Source organism: Paroedura picta, chromosome 6 (assembly GCF_049243985.1).
Source record: "Paroedura picta isolate Pp20150507F chromosome 6, Ppicta_v3.0, whole genome shotgun sequence".
In the NCBI taxonomy this organism is placed as follows: domain Eukaryota; kingdom Metazoa; phylum Chordata; class Lepidosauria; order Squamata; family Gekkonidae; genus Paroedura; species Paroedura picta.
Genome location: NC_135374.1, coordinates 80,498,899 through 80,516,592, shown reverse-complemented (window position 1 = coordinate 80,516,592; position 17,694 = coordinate 80,498,899).

Sequence of the window (17,694 nt, the reverse complement as noted above, 5' to 3'; positions counted from 1 at the left end):
TGAAGCCCAGAAGTGAAAGCCCTGCTCCTGTCAGAAACCAATCAATAGAGACCAATCAACAGTTCAAAAAAAGGCGGGGAGAAAAAAAATCTCCGCAATCTGGGTTTTCTTATTAGCGTGCAGAGTTAGATTGTGATTTGCAGGACAAAATCTGAGGAGGAAGATAGGCACAGAGTACAGGAACAGGATGTGCATTATGAGATGCTGCTTCAATTCAAACTAACCCATAGTACTTTTACCTTAAATATTTTGAAAATTCTGAAGATTACAATACTGCCTCCTATCAATATATCAGCTTTGTGCAGAAGGCAGTTTTAGCTGGCTGGATCACTGACAAATTCTCCACGCAAGGTCCATTGTCATAGATAATTTTGACAAATAAGCATCTATGAAGGCAGGTGAATGGCTAAGTATCCTGACTCTCCCTCTGCTAAGTACATTATGGGCAATTAAATGCTGTGCATTTTTGCTGTTCTGTGTATTTGACATCTTTAAAAAAACTACAAGGGGAGATTAGTGTTAAATGACAATTATGTTGCTGGAGAATAACTATAATCTCACCTCATAAATATTGATGAAGGAGTAAATGATGGCTGAACAGCTCTTTAACTGATCAACAATCCTGCTTCTCAGTTAACCTTTCTTCAGCTCTGAGACTATATTTCAGTTCAGGTCACTTTTCCTCCCTTTCTCCCAATCAGTGTCAGAATCTGTTTAGTATTACTGATTCTATTATACTTTTCATGCTTGTGGGAGGGAGAAATTATACCAATATGAATGGCTAGCCAGTGTTTGCTGTTTCATAATGTAGGCCAACCTACTGAAAAAGAAAATATGTTTGTACTTTATAGTATACTAGCCCCGAAGCCCGCAGCAGTCTTAAATGCAGCGCCTCTGGTGGCCTAGCTCCCGCTCTCCCGCCCACCTCTCACCTCTGAAGGCGGTGGGGTGGAGATGTATTGGTGTCGGGGCTGGCGAGCCCTGTGGGGGCTGCAGGCAGGAACTGCCCTACCTGTTAGGCAGCTGTGGCAGGCCCACAGTGCCCTCTGTGGTGGCTCCTCTGAGGGCTCTCCACGGTGGTTGCCTCCAGAGGGCATGCGGAGGCACCAGCTGTTCTCTGCAGGTGGTGCCACTGCCTCATGACCATGCTGGCTGGATCGGCCACCATGGCCTTGTCTTCAGGTCAGGTTGCCATCTTTGGTGGTGTTGACACAGGCTGCTGCAGCCATCTTCGCTGCTGCAGCCATCTTCTGCGCTCTGCTGCTGCTGCGTGGGTGGAACAGCAGACTGTGGCAGACACACTGGCAGCCAGGAGCACTGGAGGGCAGCTGGCTGCACCCTGATTGGGCTGTATTTGAGCTTCAACACTCATCGGGAGCTGGACATGCTCACCCCCTGGCCAGTTTCCCAAATATTAAGAGTTCTCATTGATAAGGACATACTTTGTCTCATGCACTGGTAAAAAGGACTGTGCCATAATGCATATTAATGGTTTGCAGATAAAAGAGCTGGAGAATTACTTCCATATGTAAAATTTGTATAAATAAAGTTCCTCTGGCACAGGAACTCTCAGGCCAAACAAGAAAATGTAGACATAGCTGAGTTTGACAAAGAGAAACCATTTTGTAGACTGAATTCCCACTAGGTAACTCCCTTTAAAAGTATGAATTCTGGTCAGGATTGCTATAGCATGGGAAGGGGTGCTGCTACTTTCCCCTTGTGCTCTTTCTCCAACAACTAAAGATATGGGGTACATTGGTTTACAAATATTAAAAGGGAAGAAATCTATCAGTGTATAAGAAAAGGAATGTCAGAGGCAGTAAACCAATATACACCAATTTTATTCTCAATTTTTGCCCTTAACTAAGCAACCAATATATACTTAGCTATTGCTGGGTGAGCAGTACATGAATAACTGCCAACCCCAACCCCCAATCTACCTGTATATGATGCAGAGAAACCAGAAGTGGAGACTGATTATTTCAGATATAATTGAGCTAATTAGGCAATTCTAAAATTGCTCTTGAAATTCCAAGGATTTGGATAGTTTTAGCAGTCTGTAAAGCGAGACTATAGTCAAGGCTGAATATTCTCTGAATCTGTACCAAGCTGGGGCAAGCAATGAGCTTTGCTAGCTGTGTAAATTGTGCTAACAATAATTGTAAGGTGCTTTAAGACTCCTTCGGACAGTGAAAAGCAGGATATAAAGACCAACTCCTCCTCCTCCTTCTTCTGTTGCTCCCTCCTGCAAAATGTCAGCAATTTCTGAGAAGGCCATCACTCTGGACAGTGATCATCAATGAAGGGTCTGAGCCACGTTGCCGCTGAGGCACTAGCAGATTTTGGGGGGCCTGGCTATGCCAGCTCCTGGATGGCAGGGAGCCTTCAGGGCAGTGGCTCCCAGGGGATTTTCTCTGTAACTGTGATGTCCACTCTGCCCTGGTTAGATCTCAAAAAGAAAAACAAGAGTGAGACTAGAGAAAACAGGTACTGTAAACTTTCTGTTTTGAATAGCACTAATGTGGCTACTTTTCAGCAAGGCAAGGATGGCAGATGGCACTCCCTCAGGGTGAGAAGCAAACATGAATGAGACCTAAATAGTGTGTAATTGCATAAGCATCTAATGTCATCTTCTAGCAGCAGTTGGCGGTGTGTGCGCTGCTCATTAATATGAAGAGAACTGTGTTTCTCTGGCAACAAATTCTTTAAAGTAACTTGAGCAATTAGAATATTGTTTCATTTTCCAGAAGAGGTAACTATCTCTGAACTTTTGGCTTTCCTAGGTCTTCCCACAGCTCTTGATAATGAATAATAAAGAAATGGATAATATACTGCTGTAACCATGTTAATTAGCAATTGAGCTTAACACTGACAACTCATAAATGATTCCTTCAGAAACCTGATGAATTCATAGCATGGGAATTTTGGGTATTATAATAGCATGACTAAAAACTGGCTTGGGTATAAAAGATGTAATTACTTCATTCATGTTTATTGAAGTCTTTATCAGCAGAACCATTTGTCATGATAGACAGAGTTTATCAGTAAATTTATAGATTACTGGAATATATTTGGAATAAACAAAACAGGCCAGTAATTAATTTAGTTCAGAATATTACATTAAGTGGTCAAAAACACAAATAAATATATCCTCTCTTCTTTCCAAATGAAGATAGAGTGTGTACAGAAATGATCCATTCCAGACCAATTTGTATGTGCATGGCCACATACTCTTACATTGTTTCTGTTTCATTCTTTGTTCATTCTTATTACCTGGCATTGTGTTGGTCACAAATGCAGGTTCATCACCAGTTGACCTCAGCATCAAATTGTGACTGTGCTTATGAGATTAATCACCACAGACAGAACTTTCATCTCAACTGATGTCGACATGAATCATAATAATTTTTATTTGTTTAGTGCCATTAAAGAATCAGTAATCAAGAAATGAAAGCTGAAGTGATGTTCCTGCTTTTACAAAGTACCCAGAGACATTTATTTTCTGGTTCTAAACAGAACAAAGAAGAGTAAATGCATAGTGTATCACTCCAGAATTCACTGCTACAAAAGGTCAGCCTAAGATCTCACTTCTCTTTTCTCCTGTTACCTCTAAGAAATACTTTGGTGTTTGCTTTCTACAAGAGCCAGTGTAGCATAATGCTTAAAATATCAGACTATGAGTTGGCAGACCTGGCTTCTGTGCCCACATTGCCATGAAACTCGTTAGTAATCATGGGCCAATCACTCTCACTCAGCCTAACAGACTGCACAGCGTTGTTGTGAGGTCAACATGGGAAAGACGAAAATTAACACTACATAAAGCTCCTTGTCATAAGAGTGGGATAAAAATGTTCAAGATAAAGGTGGAAATGCTAATTCAGAAAGCATTCAGGGATAAGTTCAGTTCAGAGAACTTGCAGTGGTCATAAAATTATGCTTACAATGTATATAGGTCGTGATGCTCAGGTGAATGTTCACCATAGAATCACCTATAGAATGATAGAGTTGGAAGGGTCATCAAGGGTCAACCTGCAGCTATGCACATCAATTAATTAATTAATTAATTCATTCATTCATTCATCTTATTTGCTTCCTTTGTAACCCACTTTTTCACTCATGATATATCATGATACAGAAAATGGGCAACAAAGTGAGAAGGTCACATTGCAATAAAAGGCAGGGCATAGACAAAAATTGTTTGCAGTAGACTAGGTTTTTTTACTCCACAGTTAACTACCTAAAGAAATCTCAAAGCGGCTTACAATTTCCCACCCTTACTCTGCCCACACCATTACCCAGTGAGGTAGGTGAGACTGAGAGAGCTCTCAGAGAACTGTGACTGGCCCAAGGTCTCCCAGCTGGCCACATGTGGATGAGTGGGGAATTAAATATTAGAGGTTGCTGCTCTTAAACAGGGCTGAATCTGCATAGAGCTTTTATTACAATCCCAGGTCGATTCAGTCCCTACCATCTATACTGATTGTGATTTCCATTTTGATTTGGGGCAGTTTAAATTTTCCCTCTGCAACTAGCATGACTGATCCAGAGTGACACTACCTTCCCCCCGTGATATCCTGGAGTGGATATATCCCTCAATATTTGAAAAATCAGCATGAGTAAAGGTGCAGCTTTCTGCTTTTCCCGAACTAATTTGCTGCCTCAAGCCTCCAACACTGTAGAAAAGCCCTGATTGGCCAGGGCTTCAGTTCAAAGTTTCCTCTTTCCCAGGTTGCAAAGGCTTCCCTTAAAGGGGAAGCCCAAACTTCTCTCAGCAGAAGTTCCAGAAACCTTAACTTCTCTAGGCAGAGATTTTCCTCTTGGATTTATTCCCCCTCCTCTGCTGTCTCCAATCCTCTCCCCCCTTCAAGAAAAGAAAGAGGCGCCTGCTGTGCTTGGCTCCCTCCCTTCTGAGCTTCCCTAATCATCTGCAGAACAGTTTTCTGTTTCAATGTGGGGGGCATAGAGGAAGACCCAAGTTCAAATCGATCTGTATTCAGCAGGATCCACAACAGAATAAACAAAGTAATTGCAGAATCAGCCCAGTACACCAAGCTGGCGCTCACACCAACCTGAATCTAGCCCTATCCCTTATAAAGCAATCTCCTGATCTACTTTCTTATAAGCAAATCTAATAACTGTACAAAAATGCCTTCCCAAACATTTCTACCAGTTGACAGGAGCATGGGGGCCTTCCTTATGTTCAGCTAACATATTGCTCATATATAACAAAGAACTGAACATTTGGCTTTTAGCCTAGCTCTTACAGGAGCCTCTTCATCAATGCCTTACCTGTGTGTTTTTGAATAACATGATGGTTCTGTACTACAGGATCACTGAAGCTCTGCCATTACCTCTTCCAACCTTCAGACCTACCACACTGACTGGAAGCACAAATATTTGCAAACATGTCTGCTGGCAGAGCTGCAACATTCAATTAGCAGTACCAAGGCACAAGATGCAGTCCTTGGAAGCATTAGGATTTACATGCTAACCCTCTGGCATAAATTTAACCCAGCACTTCTCCTCCCCTAAAGAGTTGTTCAGCAACTGCCATTAGAAATAACACTTGTGCTGCATTTAATCTATAAACCACACTGAAAATGCTATTTTATGATCATCTATGCCTGCAGCTCCATTTCTCAATGATAAATACAGCTTAAAAAGCAGAATAATTAGTGCATCATAATATGACAGGGGATTGCTACTGTGACCCATAGGCATCAAGAGATTCACAGCGGAACATGCAGAACTGTTTTAAATTCCTCTCCCCCCCCCCTCAAGTTTCAAAGAAGAACTGAAAATGGCTCTTCAAGAGCTATTTATATTCCCTGAAAGACTTTCACAATAAATCTAGCTCTAAGAAGTACCAAATATACATATCACACAATAGAACCTTTCGTATCTGAACTCAGCTAGCCAAAGCTCTGCTTGAATTGATAAAGTCCCAGTGTGCATCATGTCCTTTCAGATTTACAGTGTAGCACTGCTACTATGGAGACGCATCTGTTACACAATTTACAGCTTGTCTGCATAATTTCTGAAAGGGTGCTAGAACTTTTCACTGAGTGAACAATATTCCCACAACTGACAATTTTACTATATCCTGTCTGCACATGATAGATTGGAATGAATCAGCCATACTCTTATCCTGTTTTACAAATAATCTAATGGGCAGAACAGATATGATGCTGGGGGAATCATGATTTTAAAGGCTTGACGATATGATCCAAGACTCAGATTAGGATCACTTCTACCCTTGCCCCATAGTTTCACCAAGAAAAGTTAACATACATTATGGAAAGTGAGAATCTCAAAGTCGAAGGGCATCAGTAAGGTTGTGACCCTTTAGAAGGGGCCCCTTCCTTGGATGATGGACCAATATTCTATTGTGCAAAGGACACCCCTGGGGGGGAGTTGGGCTTCTGGTAGTGGATGATTTGATCATTTGGAATATAGACAGTGGGGCTTCTCACAGGCATTTTGACTGCGTAGTGTCTTGCTTTCCTGATGTGAGGGTTGAAGACATCACACACTGTCTAAATAGACTGATAGATAGTGCTGGTGAGGAGGCAATAGTCATGGTGTACATTGTCAGCAAAGGTATTGGGAATGCAGTCATGTGGTCCTGGAGGAAAAATTGAGGTTACTAAGAAAAAAATTAAAGGCCAGAGGCTCAAAGGTAGCATTCTCTAACTGGTTCTACCCATAGGGTCAGCTTGAATAGACACAGATCTAGGGTCTCAATGCATGGATGAGAAAATGGTGCCAGGAGAAAGGATTTATATTTGTTAGGCAATGGGGAACTTTCTGGGACAAGCTGAAGCGCTACAAAACAGATGGGCTTCACTTGAATCAAAAGGGAACCAGGCTCCTTGTTATTTATATCAAAAAGGTGGCAGAGCAGCTTTTAAACTAAGAGGAGAAAGCTGACAGGAACTGGGGAACCTCCTGTTTGGAACAAGTCAGTTTAAAGGGATGATTGTGTAATAGGGTAATATTGATAAGAGCATAATAGAGTTTGTGGCTGAGGGCAGGAGGGCAACTGAGAGCCATGTCTGGCAACTAAGAGGCTGAGGGAGATGAGGAGTGATGGAGAGAAAAGCACATTATCGATGTCTGTATGCCAATGCTAGAAGCCTCCAAGCCAAGGTGGGGCTACTAAACTGTGGCATTATACTCTACAGTATTAAGCTGTGCTGGTGGACTCTATGATATTATATCATGCTGAGGGCTCTCCCCTTCCCCACCATGGCCTTCACATGCTCCACCCTCAAATTCAGGAATTTCCCAACCCAGAGCTGGCAATCCTATTTTATGCTTCTGATTATAATGAGCCTTTAAATATTTCTACTAATAAAATAACTAGACTACTTTTTTGTTTGTTTTGTAAATTAAGTATAATTTAAGGCCTCCTTATAATCTGACCCTGAATAGGAAATACTGGTATATATTGTTTCCCCCAGCTGTCTCTTTACTAATGTACTTTAGTTTCACTTCTTAAAGACAGAAGAAAACAGTCCCTATATTTTGACATATGGCATCACAATCTTCCACTTGACAGAGTTATTAAAGCCATTAATATTCCACATATCTGCTTTTAACAATGAATTATCTATCTCATCTTTTGCACACTAAAAATGTGCACAGAGATCTTATTCTTCGAGGGAAGTGGATATATTTTCTGTTCTGTTTTATACCATAAATAAATTCAACACAAAACCACAGAGGATTGGAATACTATTTGTCTTTTAATCTTAATATTTATTTGTTTGCCTGAAGTCAAGTTAAAGAAGATGAGGTCGGGTTGAGTTAATCTCCCTTCCATCCCTGCTCCCTTCCCAGCCCATCCAATATTTGTTGTTCAAGCAACTGCTTACCGCTGTGCACTTGAGGAGTTTGGAGGAAGCGGGATGTGTGTGTGTGTGTGTGTGTGGGGGGGGAGATTACTGACATTAGATTTTTATGCCAATGTTACAAGCATAAACTTCAAGATACTCCAAAAGTCTCTGACTAGTTTCAAACATTGGGGGAGCTGGTTAGAATGGCGAAGTTAACAAGCCTAATGAACAATTGGCCCACAGAGGAGTTTCCGGGACTCCAGAGCTACTATATTGACTATTTAGACAAGTAGTAAATGTATTAGTGGAACAGCAAGGTATATTGTAACCCATGCTAATTTATATTATTCTTTTCTGTTAATCTTCTTTTCATAAATCTTAATACACTCTGGTTGACCAGCAAAGAAAACAAAAAGAAAAAAGAAAAAGGCACTTAATATGTAAAACAAAATTATGTTTCCTGTCAGAAGATATTGGTCTGATATTGCAGTTCCTCCCTTCCTTCCTTCCCCAAAAGTTGTAGTCTAAAACTTGGATGTCACCTCACATGGGAGGCAGTGCAGCTTGGCAAAACCAGAATGATGAAAGCCAAGGAGGCAATAAGAACTGTTGTTGCCATGTACATATTGAACAAAAACCTACCTTTGCAATCCAAGGAGAGACCAAGAATTTAGTTGATATAATTTACTTTTCTATATGGGTTATAAACACATAGCTTGCATGCTTTCCTTACTCCAGAAGTTCCACAAGTCTCTTAACTTTCAGTTACAAAGTTAAATAAAGGTTGTCACTTAGAGGAGAACTGTTGGCAGCAGAGGATAGGACCCGCAGTATTATGGGTAGAACAATACAGGCTAGATATCGGGGAGGGGGGAGAATTTTACAGTCAGAGTAGTTCAGCAGTGGAGTAGACTTTCTAAGGAAGTGGTGAGCTCCCCCACACTGGCAGACTTCAAGCAGCGGCTGGACAGATACTTATCATGGATGCTTTACGTTGATCCTGCATTGAGCAGGGGGTTGGACTAGAATGGCCAGAATGGGCCTTTCCAACTCTATGATTCTATTTAACATCATTGTTTCACTGTCTGCACTTCTTTTCTAGCTACTGAAACAAAATTTGAGTCCTTCTGCACCTTTAAGATTGAACTTGGTTCTGCTGCTTTGACCCAACATGGCTACCCACCTGAATCTGTTCTCTGGCCATTGTTAGTAATCATTTTATTTAATGATTATTACAGAAAAGAATTGTGTTGTACAGAAGACAGATTCTGACCTGGATAGCCTCATCCTAACATGATCTCCTCAGATCTCAGAAGCGAAGCAGGGCTAACACAGAGGCAGGCAATGGCAAACCACCTCCAATTGCCTCTTGCCTTGGAAACCCTACAGGACCAACAGAACTCAGCTGTGGGGGGGAAATGGAGTAGGGGAGTGCTAAAAAATATCCGCTCTGGCACCAAATAGGCTAGGAAATAAATAATTTATAGATACTAGCAAAACAGTTTCTTATTTTATATTAGTCAACACTATTTCAGTCCTACTATTTCCCCCATTTTCAGACTGATCTTACCAATGTTTAAACATTTAGTTCATTGGAACCTCTGGATAGACTTGAGCAATTTTAAGTCCCATTGGTTTTACTAGATGGAGTTAAACAAGTGCTTAAACTTCTGTAATTAAAATCAATGGAACTGCAAAGTGCCTGGGAGAGACTAGTATTAGCAATCTATCATTCTTCTTTCTTCGGAAAAGATTCATGTTCACTTCAATGGGGTAAATTTCCAGTAGCTCTGTTTTTAGCAGTGATTCCTATTTGCTATCATTCAACATAAACCTGCAGAGCTCCAAAACTAATGTAAATTTGTGTACTAAGGAAAAGTTTGTACATTAAAAAAAGTTTTCCCTCACTGGTTTGCAGTGCAGATTGAAGCAATGATAGCACTATCACAGGGAATAGATTTACAGTGCATTTTCAAAAAGAGATTCATCCTTTTAAGCCTACTGCCATCAATGACTTCCTTACAAATATGGTTGGGCGGTAAAGGCTACTGCAGTGTCATTTCAACCTAAAACAGTCTATGTTAGAAAGTGGGCTGTGTAAAAAGAATGTGTGCTGCTAAATGTTGTAATATCCCTGTAGATGAGATACTTGCTTCTTCGCGACAGCCAAGCACAATGGCTTCAGATAGGCCCATTATGCACGGCCTCCGAAACAGCGATTTCGGGTCACAAGGAGAACGCAGAGGGGGAAGACACGAAGCACGGGACGGGGCATGACGGCAGCAAAACCCAGAGTAACCGATTATGCACGCGGCGATCCCGGCGCCGCTTCTGGTTGTGCCCCAGTCACTCGGAAGCTGCACTTTCTTCCGCATTTCGCTAATGCGGCTTTTTCGGCGGCATGCACCGAAGCTGCGGTTGGTTGCAGCCGGCACCGTGCGTTATCGGTGATTTTAGTCACCGCCATTCCACCCCGAATGTGTGTTATTCCCCCCGTGCATAATGGGTCAGATAGGGGGGGAGAGATGAGGGCATGATTACAATGCCACAAACATGTGTCCCCCCGCCCCGGATACTTTAAACATATATGAAATGCATGCTATTTAGACCTTGAATTTCCCAAGTCATACAAATAAACACAACAAAAAGTATGCTGTTAAAACATACATGCAGTACTTAACTCCTATTTTAGCATAGGAAGGTGCAAATTGCTTTTGTCAACTTCCTGATTTAGGAAAACCTTTCTTATAATCAAAACATTTTCCTCTGTACAGAATTTGACTATTTTTTAAAATCCATATTTACCTGCCTTGGTTTGCTTTTCATACCCTTTACCTTTCCTTGAATGCCAGCTTACATTAGTGATTTTTCATGTATCTGAATAAGATCCTAGCTGCAGATCTCATAAGTTTGTCACCATGACAACAGAGGGCAAAGGAAGTGAGATTCATGAGTAGCATCTCTGCAAAAGACTCACATATTAACCTCTTTTCATCTCAAGAAAAACAAAGTTTCTAGTTTTCCATTGGAAGGTATTATATACTTAGAGATATGTATACTGACTATACTCCCCATTCCTGGACCCACATATACCCTATAAGCTATGTTGTATTCAGAAGCTTCACTGTGGTGATTTTAGAATAGTCATAATATTCCATTAAGGAAGCCCCAGAGACATGCCTCAGGTTTTATTGAAACCATTTTATTAGGCATACTTTGGCCTGTAAAGCCAAATGCTTTACTTAACATTATCGTTCCTGCACAGAAAAGGGGAAATGAAAACTAATAGACTGCCAAAAGTGACCTGAGGTAGCCTTTCAACATAAAAGTTCTTAATTTCTAAATTCAATGCATTTGGCCCTTCCCCTTCTCTGCCATCTCAGAAATCAGGACATATGCTATATATCATAATGTAAAGCCAAACACATCTATTCTAATATAAGAAACTTGTACTTCCTCTGACATTATACCACTTTCCAAATGTGAGCTATGTGGAGGTTTATGTATAGAAAAGATCTAACATGGGAAAGATTATTCAGTGTCTTATGGACAGCATACAGATGGAAAATATTTCCATATTAGAGAAGGTTTAGGGATGGGGAGCATTCCTTTGATAAAATAATGCAATTGTGTGTGGATAGGTGGCCAGATGTTGCCTGCTTTGGGTTAGATAATTCTGGATAATTCTGGGCAAATGATCCTCCAGGCCTAGCTGTCCTCTACCATTCCCCGGAGTCCATTTAAATTCCCACCCACTGCTTCAGTGACTCCATCCAGCCACCTCATCCTCTGTCGTCCCCTTCTTCTTTTGCCCTCAATCGCTCCCAGCATTAGGCTCTTTTCCAGGGAGTCCTTCCTTCTCATGAGGTGGCCAAAGCATTTGAGTGCCATCTTCAGGATCTGGCCTTCTAAGGAGCAGGCAGGGCTGATCTCCTCTAGGACTGACCGGTTTGTTCGCCTTGCAATCCAAGGGACTCACAAGAGTCTTCTCTTGCACCAAGTTCAAAAGCCTCAATTCTTTGATGCTCGGCCTTCCTTATGGTCCAACTTTCACAGCCATGCATTGCAACTGGGAAGACCATAGCCTTGACTAAACGCACTTTTGCTGGCAGGGTAATGTCTTTGCTCTTTAGGATGCTGTCTAGATTTGCCATAGCTTTCCTCCCCAGGAGCAAGCGTCTTTTAATTTCTTTGCTGCAGTACCCATCTGCAGTGATCTTGGAGCCCAGGAAAATAAAATCTGTCACTATCTCCATTTCTTCCCCATCTATTTGCCAGGAATTGAGAGGGCTGGATGTCATGATCTTCGTTTTCTTGATGTTGAGTTTCAAGCCAACATTTGCACTCTCCTCCTTCACCCGCATCAACAGGCTCTTTAGTTCCTCTTCACTTTCTGCCATTAGAGTGGTATCATCTGCATATCTGAGGTTGTTGAAGTAGGAGTGTAACCTACACTATCTCCTTTTCGAAAGAGACTGGAGGTGAGTCTTGACCTCCCACTATAGTTGCTTCTAGCCTGCCTCTGATGGGCTATACATGAGACACCACCTGAGGCATTCTATCTCTGCGATGTGGCAGAAAAACCCATCCTGGGAAAAGTAAGGAGTCGTATTCGGTTGTGACCAGCTTTTGAATCTGAATGAAATGGCTAATGCCCAGAAGCTGAGCTCAGGAACAATTCATATCAATTATGGCATCTCAGCTGATCAGTGAGCAGAAAGAATTTTTGAAAATGAGCAACTGATATGCATAAACACTTTTAGCTAATTACCCATAATATTGCAATCTCTTCCATAGATTTTTCAGATTAACTGTTTTTATTTCTGTTTCTCTAACCTGCTGCCATATATTAACATTGTTTTACAAGATATGAAAAGAACAAGAGATGCATGAAGGTAGCAGAGTCTGTACAGAAGTGTCCACACTGAAGACATTTCAAAAATGCACATATCTGGGAGTTGCACCGCATTTTATTAAAGCAAATGTCTAATTAAACCACCAGTCCATATAGCATATTGCTAAAATGGCAAATAATCAGTGAAGTCAATATGAAAAGAATATTGACTGTTTTCTAGGCTACAAGTCAAAATCAAGACCATGTAGTGTAGTATTTGTCCATCAGAAAAATATAGGTCATCATTCCCAAATCCAGTGGTCAACTGATTGCATTCTGAAGTTCATATAATTTAAAAAAAAAATTCTGTCCTTCAGTAAGTCATGAGCATATTTAGACAAGGTGATAATGCAAAATGAAATAATTTTTTAAAATAATTTTGCAATTAAACAATTACCTTCTTCCCAGTGAAACACAGCCATCCTGCGTTAAAGGATTCCTGCCGCGATGCTATAGCACACCAATATATAATTATAGACGTTTGCCAGTGACTTTTCTTTCCTCACTGCAATTGTGCTTCATTAATTTATTGGTTGAGAAATAAATATTTGATGTGCAATTAACTGGAGAATAGTACGGAACCTTCCCAGAGAAACAGATGCTCAATGTTTTCAGTGCCTGAAATAGCATTTTACAATGAAGAACAATATAATTATATTATATTAATTATATTATGTAACTTTGGGCAGAGGAAATTGTTTAAAACATTCAATTAGTGAATAAGATAGTTGCCCATTTAATACACTGGACATTTATTGATGGCTATTTTGAAGGGAGAAAAAACAAACCAGCTTCCATGTGTCCACTTAAAAGAGGTGCCAAGTGCCAACCTACTGGGAATTATATTGAAGGAGCAGCCAGTACTTCATATAGCTAGCATAAATTCCAACTTGTACATCATCACCTGAATATACAATGGAAATCAGAAGCAATTAGCTTCATAGGTATCACACCAGTGAGAAGTGGATCCCTACATTATCTGAATCCTTTTAACTGAGTTGAAATGACAGTCTGCTTTTCATTAACGTTTTTGGTAGCACCATTTACAGTTATGGTTCTAAAGGTCTTTTAAAAAAGCATTAATTTTATTATGAATTTATTATGCTTGCCTTAATTGACACTGGTAAATGGCTAATCCTGAAACTTCAAGACCTGTCAAAAATTCCTCAAAATATCACCAAGAGAGTCAAGAAAGTTAGCATAACAGAAATGAAATTATTTGAAGTTTTTGTTTATGTTCATAGCACTAGTATACTCTGTATGTGTAGATCCATATGTAAGTTGGGATTTATTATTAGGACTATGGAACGGCATGAACCAACTCATGAACTAAAATTTGTGATGAATTTTTGGTTGTTCTTAGTTAATATTCATGGCAGATCAGCCAAAATGAACTTTCCATAAACATCCACACTGCTTGCGGAAGTTTGTGCCAGTTCAATGAGAGGCAACATTTCAAGACAGATTTTCTGCTTAATTGAAAAGTTTGCATAACTTCAAAGCAACAATTAAGAACCACCTTTCCTGAACCTCAGTTGCGATGGGTCGGACACGACTTTGTAACTAACAACAATAACAACAAGGCCTCACTAATTGATATATTTAAGAATTCAATGCACTTAAAAGCATTTAATGTGTTTGGCTTTTGTGGTGCCATGTAATCTCAAAGGCCCATTATGCACGGGCCATAAGGCCTGCGCTGGCTGCGGCAGTGCTTTGGTTAAAATCACCAAGAACGCTCGCTGCCGCCACCAGCACAAGCGCCTCCCGGCCCAGGGCTCTGGAAGACCTGCGTTAAGCAAACGTGGGATCTTCTCGAGCTTCCCGGGTAAGCCGGGGCTTCAGTGGCCCGGCGCTGTGCAGAATCGCCAATGCCGGGCCTGTTAGGCCACCCAGCCTCGACCTGCAGTGTCCCTTAAGGGACACTGCACGCCCCTGCGGGCATGGCAGGACGGAGCTGGCATGGGCGACCCCCTGCCCCCCCCGCTGCCCCTGGCCCTTCCCCATCCCCCCCCACCCACACCGCTGCACTTACCTCGGCCGGGCCTCCTAGCCCTGGCGTAAAGCGTGCACGTGCTATGCCGGGGCAACCCAGCATGCCCCGCTCCCATATGTTCACAGGAAACGCTGGGGCATTGTGCTCCGCCGCAATAGCACGACACAGTGCATAAAAGGCCAAAGTGAAGAAGAGAGAATTGTCCCCATGGCCTAGTCTAAATGGTGGCATTTTTGTCACATTCTTAAAGAATGCTAAGCAAAAACCAAACCGAAGGATGTGTTAAATACAAACAAATGGCAACAGGATCCACAGTACTATCTTTTAAACCATATAAACCATATAAATTCAATGACAAACACTATGTGTTCTCAGAATTGATGATCTACCATGAATTATTTTGATTTATATCATGGAGCAACAAAAAACTTAAATGATCTCCATTGTGTGGCAGCGAGAGCGCAGTAGCCAAGGCAGATGTTAATCTGACCTTTGTTTCGTGGATTGTGACAGTCAGTTTAGGCACCATCTGCCACACATTTGAGCTATTCACCTGGGAGTATTAAACTGCTGATGCATCATTATGCCAGGTGCCGTAGTTGATCAGGTCCAATATTTTGGGTACAATGAATGGAAACCTTTGTTCCATTCATCATGCCAGAAGACCTTGTTTTTAACCCTGCTATTAGCATTAACTTTAAGACCCAAGATATTCCATTAAAAAAATAACGACAAATGGAAGTCGGGGCAGGGGGGAGGAGACTAATGTAGTCATTAATATGTGCTCTGGACATGTGTTATTACACAACATTTTGTTGCTAGCAGATACTTATTAATTTGGGAAATTATCAGGCACATATTTGAGAAAGCATAAGGTAGTCATTTTAATCAGAAAATGAAAGAGAATTTCTGAGTTGACAATGTAATATTGTTATAGCTCTTCATGGACTATTAAGTGAGGTAGGTAAGATTTTTAGGCCCAGATTGAGCCACCTTATTGACTATTTGGTGTACATACCCATTTGCCATCTGCACATAGACAAAACTTTCTGCATATACAACTTAATTTCAATAATCAGTTTAAGCTGGTATCCCTTTAATTAGCATCCTTTTCTTATACTCTGCACATTTCTTCTTTCTCTGATTTTTCTCCTCCAAATTGCAGAGAATAACTGTGAACTAAGGAAAAAAATAAGCAATCTGGGGGGAGGGTTTTGTGTGTGTGTGTTGCTGGTTGGTCTCTGCTCATTGTTCAGTTTCAGGCAGGAGGTGCCCTTTGAAATTGTACAGAGAAATTTCTAAAGCTTATTTCAGTTCCAGTTTCCTATCTTAGTAGAAGGTTTTCTCTCCATCTTGTTTAAGCTCCAGTACTGCTTAAATCTTTAATTTTTTAACAAGCCTCCTTAAGCCTTGCTCAAATCAGGGTTCAGTGCTAATGTCAGAACTATAGACCAGGGGTAGTCAAACTGCGGCCCTCCAGATGTCCGTGGACTACAATTCCCAGGAGCCCCTGCCAGCATTCGCTGGCATTCCCTGGCAGGGGCTCCTGGGAATTGTAGTCCATGGACATCTGGAGGGCCGCAGTTTGACTACCCCTGCTATAGACGATAAAGTCTATAGTCGTGTATCCTCTCCTGACATGTGTCTCATGTTGCTGTCTGCCCTCTCTTCTCCCTTCCCCTCCCATCTTGTCAATATCAATATATATATATATACTAGATATTAAGCCCGCTGTGGGCAAAATACAACCGGCCCTAGCATGATGGGTGGGTGGAGGAATGGGGCGAAGGAAGGAGGAAAAGGAGACAGAAAGACAGAAAGAAAGGGAGGAAGATAGAGACAGAAGAAGAGGGAAAGAAACAGGTAACCAGAAAGAGGCAGTTGGAAGAGAGGGAGGAAGGGAGAAAGGGAAAAACAAAGGGAATGCTGGGAGGAAGGGAGGGAGAAAGGGAATGCTGGGAGGAAGGAAGGAACAGAGTAAGGTAGGTGGGCTTGGGACCTTCTGCTGGGCTCGGGAGGGGGGCGGTGGGCTCCGCGGCCTACTGCCAGGCCTAGGAGCAGGCTCGGCTGCTCCAGGGCCTGGCAGAAGGCTCGGGAGGGGGGCGGTGGGCTCCGCGGCCTACTGCCAGGCCTAGGAGCAGGCTCGACTGCTCCAGGGCCTGGCAGAAGGTTCGGGAGGGGGGCGGTGGACTCCGCGGCCTACTGCCAGGCCTAGGAGCAGGCTCGGCTGCTCCAGGGCCTGGCAGAAGGCTCGGGAGGGGGGCGGTGGGCTCCGCGGCCTACTGCCAGGCCTAGGAGCAGGCTCGGCTGCTCCAGGGCCTGGCAGAAGGTTCGGGAGGGGGGCGGTGGGCTCCGCGGCCTACTGCCAGGCCTAGGAGCAGGCTCGGCTGCTCCAGGGCCTGGCAGAAGGTTCGGGAGGGGGGCGGTGGGCTCCGCGGCCTACTGCCAGGCCTAGGAGCAGGCTCGGCTGCTCCAGGGCCTGGCAGAAGTCTCGGGAGGGGGGCGGTGGGCTCCGTGGCCTACTGCCAGGCCTAGGAGCAGGCTCGGTTGCTCCAGGGCCTGGCAGAAGGCTCGGGACTTAGGGTGTGGGCTTTGTGGCCTTCTGGCGGGCCCAAGGGCAGGCGAGCCTGCCCCAGGGCCCAGCAGAAGGCTCCCTGGGCGAGGGGAAGCCGGCCGGAGGACTTACCGCTGGGGAAGGCTTCTTCCTCTGAGCGGCAACTCCCCGGCCGGCCCAGGCGAGGCTGGGCCAACCAGCCAACCAGCTTTGCGGCTCCTGATTGGGCCCTCTGAGTTTTTATCCCGGACAGGGCCTGCCCTAACTCCTCCCCACTTGCCCTTACTCTTTTATTCTCCCGCTGTTCCGGAGCGGGGGGGGGGTTTAAAGATATTCTAACAAGGCATTGCATTGCTGGGTTTTTTAAAACCCATTTGGTTATTTCTTCATATGCTGTTTATCAGCTCAAGAT